This window comes from Leucoraja erinacea, chromosome 24, assembly GCF_028641065.1.
Source record: "Leucoraja erinacea ecotype New England chromosome 24, Leri_hhj_1, whole genome shotgun sequence".
NCBI classification, from domain to species: domain Eukaryota; kingdom Metazoa; phylum Chordata; class Chondrichthyes; order Rajiformes; family Rajidae; genus Leucoraja; species Leucoraja erinaceus.
The window spans coordinates 20,757,112-20,766,154 of NC_073400.1; the positions used below are offsets into that span (position 1 = coordinate 20,757,112).

The following is a 9,043-nucleotide window of genomic DNA, read 5'->3' on the forward strand; positions in this document are numbered from 1 at the left end:
ATAGAAAATAGGTGCAGGAGTAGGCCATGCGGCCCTTCGAGTCTGCATATTGAGCAGACATCTATTCTATATCTAAAACAAATTTAAACAATCCTGTGCTTTGGGCAGTTCCGAGGACTACGATAGTGGAAAGGCCTGCTGCCTTGGCTAATATATACAAATTGCGAATATTTTCCAGTGTGGCATAATTACAATTTGCAGGAAAGATAGCACAAACTATAACTGCTCTTGTGGGAAGTTGAATTAATTAAACATGAAGTAGTTAACATTTTACGAGGCATTGGATGTGAAAATAGTGCATATATTCATGAAAAGTTGGAATGGATGATGGATGATTTATTCTTCAATATTTTTTTCCGACAAATGTAATTGCAAAGACAATTACAATATCACTTTGACCAAATGATTCGCAGAAGCTTGCCCCTTTCTGCATGGATCGAAAATGCAGGCGGAACATTCGCCAATAATCTTTAGCTTTCGCAGAGTTCACCTACTTCTGCGACATTTGATCTGTGATTTAAATAACTTGTTCGAACTTATACCTTCACAGTGGACCTGTACTTATTTGAAGCAAATGGTTCTTTGTAGGAATAGATTATGTGATTGCATTAGACATCGGATAATGTCATAGAACGTGGTGGGTTTCTTTTGAGCCTTCAAGTAACCTTCTTCGAGAGCAATTCTGCGTGGTTAAATTTAGTTTAGAACGCTGATAAAACTGACATTTTAGTTGCATTTTTCCCATTGGGCGCTTAAAGTTTCTCGATTTTGGAATCCATCTGGGCAATTCAAATGAGTCTTGCTGTAAGCCCCGTAAATGCTTAATCTGGAAATTGGCCCCCAAATTTCGAATCAAATCACACTCAAATATATGCGATGTATTCCTCTGTTATATTCCTTCTTATAACTTGGCAACAGAACATAAACACGCAACTTGGGCACAAACAGGGGAATATATCTTCGGATTGATCGCTATCAACGAGGAAGTTGACAGTGATCTGTGAAATTTCGTGGGGTACAAAGTAAGATTATTTTACGATTCTAAATCTACGTCCATCGAATAATTGTCAATTTTGAATTGAACTAGTCGTGAAATAGTCCGTAGGAGAATACTGTTGTATGCGTGACCTGCATATCTGAATTACCGGCTTTACCAAAACAAAACTGGGTTAAATGTCGATAGCCGTTAAGGTGTTTCAGTTATTGATCATGTAATCTTCCACATTAAAGGCCTGGAAGATTGCCGTAAAAACGTGGAGAATTTAGGTGAGACTTTCAATTAATTTACATGTGTGTTTGTACTGTATGTAACCAAGATTTAAAGATTCCGGTGAAATAAGAACACGTTACTTGATAGTAAAAGTGCTCACAGGAATTGAAATCAAAGTACGATCAAATTTATGTAGACAAACTAAATTTATTTTGTAACACGTATAATTTTCATATAAAATAGACAGACAATCCTGTAGACCGTACTATGTTATATATGGTATACGTGTTGTGTGTGGAGATGCAAAGAAAGTCGAAGAGGAGGGCATGGTGTTGTTTCTTTTCGCGTTGCGCAGCTGGCTGGCTGGTGGCTTTACGGAGAGCTTGTGCAAGTTGCACTCTAAAATGCCCCGTTGTATTCGTACACGATGCATCAGCTCACTGCGTCACTGAAATACTGATGAATGGAGGTCAGATTATCGATTCATTACGACTGAACGCAGCTTGACTGTATTTCTTTACTTGAATGATTTCAGCGACGACAATGAAAATGTTAACATTGAAGCAAATCCTTATTTGAATCACCATGAACTGAATATGTTTGAAATCGGATGCATTAATGTTTCACCCGTTTAGTATTAATTGCGTTTTAAATAGTTTTAAATATTTTGTCAACGAAGTGATTTGAAAGTGTTCATGAAACCGCAGGTCGATATCAAATATGCCGTTGACGGTTGAATCGCAACAAATTTAAGATACAAAACGGATCATCAAAGCCAGCATAGCATTGGGAATTATTCGGTTGTGACAATTTAAGAAAATATGTCAACTGAAATCCACCCTAACGTAATTAAGATCTGCACACCAATTGGATATCGACATTGCTGGTTGATCATTGACTGGAGTCATACTGCTCCTTACACCTAGACGTCCATCGGTGTAATTAAACCATGCAACAATAATAGATAGATTATTTGTTCAGATCCAGTATGAGATCTCTTCTTTGCATTTTTGTAACCACGCTTTTCACAGCAGAAACTCTGTACGCAAATGATTTCCAGCCATGTTTCCTGGAAAAAACCGCTGCTTAAACCGCATATATAGATTCAACATGTTGATTAATTCTATATATTTTTTTAGAAAGAAATATCGAGGCAAATGAAAAGGGTAAGAATATTTAATTACATACAATTAAATACATTTTTATTGATATCCCGAACTTTCGGAACAACAGCTGATGTTAATTGCCACATTCATTTGTACATAACTCTTAGCATGGATGCAGATACATTTCAATATTAAAGCGTCACCATTTTTAATATTTTTAAAATAAGGGGGATCATTTGAGGATAAGGATAGTTTAAAGAAAGTGGACTTTTCTATCCAGAGACGGATAGCTTCCAGGGTGTGGAGGAGACAGATACGCTTAAGAGACTTTGAGATATGCACGTGGAAATGCAGGGTGTGCCAAATATTGATCCCGTGCAGGAAGAACCGCTATTGTTTTAGTTTGGCTTCATGTTCGGTACAGATATTATGTTGTACTTTTCAATGTTCCATGCTTTCATTGAGAAAAATATATATACCTATCTATACTCACCTTCACGCAATGCCCCCTTGCCGATAATTGAATAAGAATCTGTCGCATAGTTTATATCACTGATTCCTCTACTGGCTTTTTAACCTCTGGCACATCTGTATTCAATATACAATTTATCTCGGTATTGGTTGTACACAATGCATGAGCTGCATCCTTCCTCGTCGATAAAGAAGTGTTACTATTATCTAACTTACCAACGATTGAAAGGTCTTCCATCTTTCATTGATTCAAATACCTGCGTGTTCCTTCGACAGTGGGAAATATAAATTTTGAACCTCAACCAATTGAGTTATTAATCCACGATTGCTGATGCCAATTCTATGAAATACGTACATTTTCCATAGGATTACATTTATTGCAACAACGATAAAATATGCATGCTTTAAGATAATCTTTCATAACTTTACTTATAACGGCATAGTTCAATGTGGTTTATGTCGCTTTTTGGTGCTGAATATTATGAACTTTCTGGTGTTCAGCCCTAACAGACTGCGATGCAAGTTACGGTAGGTCGAGCCTGCCTCATTTATGCCTGGTTTGGGTCATGATATTTTCATATAACCAAGCGAAATGGAACGGATATTTACTTGCGAATACATCGTGTAATCTATTGAGGTAATTTACAATAGAATTACTCCGTGACTTTTTCGGTGTAATACGTCACTCTTAACAGACGCTTTCAGTGCCCTCATATGACATAGCACAGAAAATCAGGCTGCCATGTATATTCTTAATTGTTGCTGTTCCATCGTTGACGCTTGTAATTTGAAATGAGCAGGCACCCTTACCTCGTGTACAAATGGATATTATAAAAGATACACCATTAGTCAATGCCAAAGGTCTTGAACACTTACACCTTCACGATGTAGGATGTCGTAAAACGAATCGTAATTGACCTGCATTCAAAATTGTTTCAAATAATGTGATGGCTAGTTACACCGCTGAACAATCGAATCCCTTGAAATGTGGCATCGGGGATGGAGTTCATTTTTATGATCAAGTGGTCTGAAATAACTGTGGCATTACCATGGCTGAAGAACTGGAAGTGCTTTGCAATAATTTTCATTCTGACGTTCCCGTTCTTAGCTGAAATAGGTCAAATGAAGCTGATGCGTTTTGAGAGAAACCTAGCCAAAAAAACGGTAGTTTCCCTTGTAGACGTTGACAGTGCAAATGTAGTGTATTGCTGTCGACCAAGATTGCAGAAAATAGTCGTTGTCTTTTTTCTGATAATCTTTCATTCCAAACCGTTTTCTGCTAAAAAAAATATTGTTGCATTCTTTTTACTCCGGTTTACGCTATAATATTCCAAAAAATATCTATAGTGATGACGCTCAATTCATTGCGGAGTGCTTTCAATAATCCTGAATACATTCTATAGTTCTGCATATTAACATCGGTTACTGGATTTTTCAGGAGGGAATAATGCCCCTATCAGGAATAAAATGTTATTCTAGATCTCTCGGCGGTTAAGTGACTGTTTTGTGGTAACGTTACAACGAAGTCCTCACCATATTACTTGTAAGGTTCTTCTCCTACAAAAATAGTTACCATGATTTATTAGATCCACCATCGTGTTGCATTATTAACAGATGCATTTCACTTGTTCTCATTAATGATCGTTTCTTCATATCGCTTTAGCAAAATCAAAAGAGGGTAAGTCTTCGAACACCTGAATGTCAATCTGAATAATTATGATTATCATTCTACTTGTAATGACGTGTTATTATCATTTAGATGTAGTACTTAAGGAAGTAGCTCCAGAAATAATGGATGCATTAGTAATAATCTTTCAAAACTCTTTAGATTCTGGAGTAGTTCCTGAGGATTGGCGGGTAGCAAACGTAACCCCACTTTTTAAGAAGGGAGGGAGAGAGAAAACGGGGAATTACAGACCAGTTAGTCTAACATCGGTAGTGGGGAAACTGCTAGAGTCCGTTATTAAATATGGGATAGCAGCACATTTGGAAAGTGGTGAAATCATTGGACAAAGTCAGCATGGATTTACGAAAGGTAAATCGTGTCTGCCGAATCTTATAGAATTTTTCGAGGATGTAACTAGTAGCGTGGATAGGGGAGAACCAGTGGATGTGTTGTATCTGGACTTCCAGAAGGCTTTCGACAAGGTCCCACATAAGAGATTAGTATACAAACTTAAAGTACACGGCATTGGGGGTTCAGTATTGATGTGGATAGAGAACTGGCTAGCAAACAGGAAGCAAAGAGTAGGAGTAAACGGGTCCTTTTCACAATGGCAGGCAGTGACTAGTGGGGTGCCGCAAGGCTGGGACCCCGGCTATTTACAATATATATTAATGATCTGGATGAGGGAATTGAAGGCAATATCTCCAAGTTTGCGGATGACAATAAGCCGGGGGGCAGTGTTAGTTGTGAGGAGAATGCTAGGAGACTGCAAGGTGACTTGGGTAGGCTGGGTGAGTGGGCAAATGTTTGGCAGATGCAGTATAATGTGGATAAATGTGAGGTTATCCATTTTGGTGGCAAAAACAGGAAAGCAGACTATTATCTAAATGGTGGCCGACTAGGAAAAGGGGAGATGCAGCGAGACCTGGGTGTCATGGTACACCAGTCATTGAAAGTAGGTATGCAGGAGCAGCAGGCAGTGAAGAAAGCGAATGGTATGTTAGCTTTCATAGCAAAAGGATTTGAGTATAGGAGCAGGGAGGTTCTACTGCAGTTGTACAGGGTCTTGGTGAGACCACACCTGGAGTATTGCGTACAGTTTTGGTCTACAAATCTGAGGAAGGACATTATTTCCATAGAGGGAGTGCAGAGACGGTTCACCAGACTGATTCCTGGGATGTCAGGACTGTCTTATGAAGAAAGACTGGATAGACTTGGTTTATACTCTCTAGAATTTAGGAGATTGAGAGGGGATCTTATAGAAACTTACAAAATTCTTAAGGGGTTGGACAGGCTAGATGCAGGAAGATTGCTCCCGATGTTGGGGGAAGTCCAGGCCAAGGAGTCACAGCTTAAGGATAGGGGGAAATCCTTTAAAACCGAGATGAGAAGAACTTTTTTCACACAGTGGTGAATCTCTGGAACTCTCTGCCGCAGAGGGTAGTCGAGGCCAGTTCATTGGCTATATTTAAGAGGGAGTTAGATGTGGCCCTTATAGCTAAGGGGATCAGAGGGTATGGAGAGAAGTACGGGATACTGAGTTGGATGATCAGCCATGATCATATTGAATGGCGGTGCAGGCTCGAAGGGCCGAATGGCCTACTCCTGCACCTAATTTCTATGTTTCTATGTTTCTATGTAGCCGGGTGCTCCCCCTTGAAAGAAATGGCTGTCTCGGTAAATTCGGTAATGTTCCTCAGTATTGATTACTAGAACATCTATTGTAATAAGAACAAATGGGGTTTCAACATAAGGCCCAGTTAGTGCCCATGATCGTTTTTTTTCTTGAAACGCGCATTTATTTGAACAAGTAGAAACAAGGATGCTATTGAGAGAAAGAGAACTTCTTCAAAGTAAGAGAGAGGGAGATGACGTATTAAAAGCAGGGAGAGAGGAAGATAACGTTGTCCATGTAGGGAGAGAGGAGGGTGTCGCCTTCAAACTGAGAGTGAACTTATTCAAAGGAGGAGTGTGGATGGCCGCGACACAAAACGTCACATATCCATGTCTTCCAGTGTTAACAGAGCCGCTAATATACTTCAGCATTTTGTGATTTCCCCTGGTAAACCAGCATCTGCGGTTTATTTTTTACCTATTTCTTTATTTCAACAAGGTCTAGATTGTTTTAAAATCTGGCACAGTTAATCACAAATGCTAATTATATGTATATTCAAAAATAAATCACCATTACGGTGGCGGCAACCTTTGGACACTGTCCATTCTGGAACAGTCCACATACAGTTGCTGCTGAATTTGCTGAGATGGTTACTCCATTGAATGCTGTGCAAGAAACTACAATATCATTTGTTTCTCGAATTTTCATTATTCAGCTTTGTTGCATAAAGGTTTTGCAGGTTGGATGCTTAAAGGCCCCTTACGTTCCAAAAGTCACCGTGTTCCTCTACTCAAAATTAACAGATAGATTATAATCCGACGAGGAACATCTGTACGCCTCAATGGTCACATTCGTTTTTTTCGACAGTGACAGAACAAATTCATTCACATAGCGCGATCCCTTGTTGTAGAAAATATGCAAAACAGCTTTGTCGTCAGGTTGCGTGAATGTATACTACGCTGGAGAATTAGGTATTCAGATCGCTTTGATGGTGTAATTTTCCCGAATCACCGGGTAAACTGCTGAGACATGTTCATATGAATTGCAGTGATTGTTCTAATGCACGAATGATGTAAATATATATATATATTTATATCTGTATAGACTTTGGAATACTTCAGGAAAAGTGCAGTAAGTTCTCACCAATGCCGTAGCGGCCATGACCACGTTGTCATGTCTTGACCTTATTCGGGATTGCATTAATTTTGCATTCTGTAGGTTTCATTTATTGTCAACTAAAGTAATAACAACGATTTAACATGATATGACGTGCATATCTGCATTTAATGGAGAGACTATCGTATTTTAATAGCGATATGATTTGAGTACCAAATATAACTTCGTTTTGCCTCCTACAATAGTAAACCAACACAGCAGTTCGTATATCCGTCTTCCATTCACCCTCTTGTCAAGTGCCAATATAAAGAGGCCTGATTGTCGTCACATTTCGTGAAGTGCGAAGTCACATTTCGTGAAGTGCGTGCTATTCCAACCCCACCAGATCCATATGTGTTTTGACAAATATTAGAGCAGAACATCTTTTTAAATTAAATTAGTCAACCCACATCCCCGGAGATCAAAATAGAATTAGCAGCTGGAGTAATTATCCATCCATTGTTTACGATTACAAATCATAATCCAAGCACGTTCATATCATTCAAATCTCATTCGCATGGTACAGAATTGGATGTTTAGTTTCGGTATGGATATAATTATCAGAACGTAATGCAGGCTATGATGCCGGATATATATAAACGTATTATAGATGAATGACAGCGAACTAGCAAACCATAAACGTGAAAACATTAAGGAGATGTGCCGATAAAGTACTTATTGAAAAGCAAAGCCCGAGAACCGACATAAACTTATTGGGCTGTGAGACGTGTTCTAAGAATAAATGAATACATTTAATGCACGGAGACCGTCACATACATTGCCAAGAATACACGGTTAAATGTAGCCTGTTTAATCCTTGAAACTCTTTACCATCAATCTGACTAAATTTAATAAAGTAGCTTCCGAGACAAATCAGGCTGTCAATGAAATTATTTCGAATGCGCCCATTGAATGTTACTTTTAATAGCGTTTGTTTTTAATATCAAACAAAGAAAACCTGTTAAATATGTTCATTTTTAAGAACTTGACCTCGACGCAAAAGATACAGGTTCGTTCGCTCTATTCAATTTCGCCGTTATGTGAATGGACTTTTGGCTTGACGGTGCAATGGTGATCAGGGGCATATTAAAGTATTGTCAAGCTATCTCAGTGAATGCCGTTTCAATTTCGACGGGCTCATGATACATACCCCAATTTATTCTTGATAGCAGCGATTGCAATTGCAAAATCAGAATTTGTGCGGGTTAATGCAGGAACCCGTCGGAAAATGTCGACCAGCCCTTTGCGTGTAGAATATTACTTGAACCGCTACATTATTCCTGCATTATGTTTTATCCTCCAGCAATATATTTTATTTTTTTTTCCATCATCTGTAGTCTCTTATTTAAATGTGATCCCAATTTACCTTTAATATATTGAAATACGGTATGATCGTAGATAATTCGGCTGTAAGTCAATGCCATTACTTTAAAAATAATACATTGTTAAGGAATTCATGTTATTGAAGGTCCTTACTTGCCCAAAGAGTAACGCAGACGGCAGTAATCTAGTCGCTCGGCGTTACCGTGGGATGCGTGTAGCGTGATCATTGACTACTGTACATGTGTGAATGCGTGTGAATGTGTGTGAATGACTGGTGGTGGTCGGAAGGGCCGTAGGCGCAGATTAGCAGCCACGCTTCCGTCAGTTTGCCCCAGGGCAGCTGTGGCTACAGAAGCAGCTCGCCACCACCGAGTGTGACTAAGGAGTGAATGAATAATGCGATGTAAAGCGCCTTGAGTATCTAGAAAGGCGCCATATAAATCCCATCCATTATTATTATTATTATGTGTACAATAAGACGTAAATTCATTGTTAAT

The 9,043-nt window shown here is 38.9% G+C and overlaps 1 long non-coding RNA gene across 1 annotated transcript; it reads left to right on the forward strand.

The window, feature by feature from the left end:
• The first annotated feature begins 1,229 nt into the window (after positions 1-1,229).
• Positions 1,230-8,231, forward strand: LOC129709023 (uncharacterized). Its single transcript, XR_008725446.1, has 6 exons — positions 1,230-1,266; positions 2,350-2,376; positions 3,289-3,315; positions 4,451-4,465; positions 7,173-7,199; positions 8,206-8,231. It is a non-coding gene; the product is annotated as an uncharacterized LOC129709023 (long non-coding RNA).
• Positions 8,232-9,043: the final 812 nt, after the last annotated feature.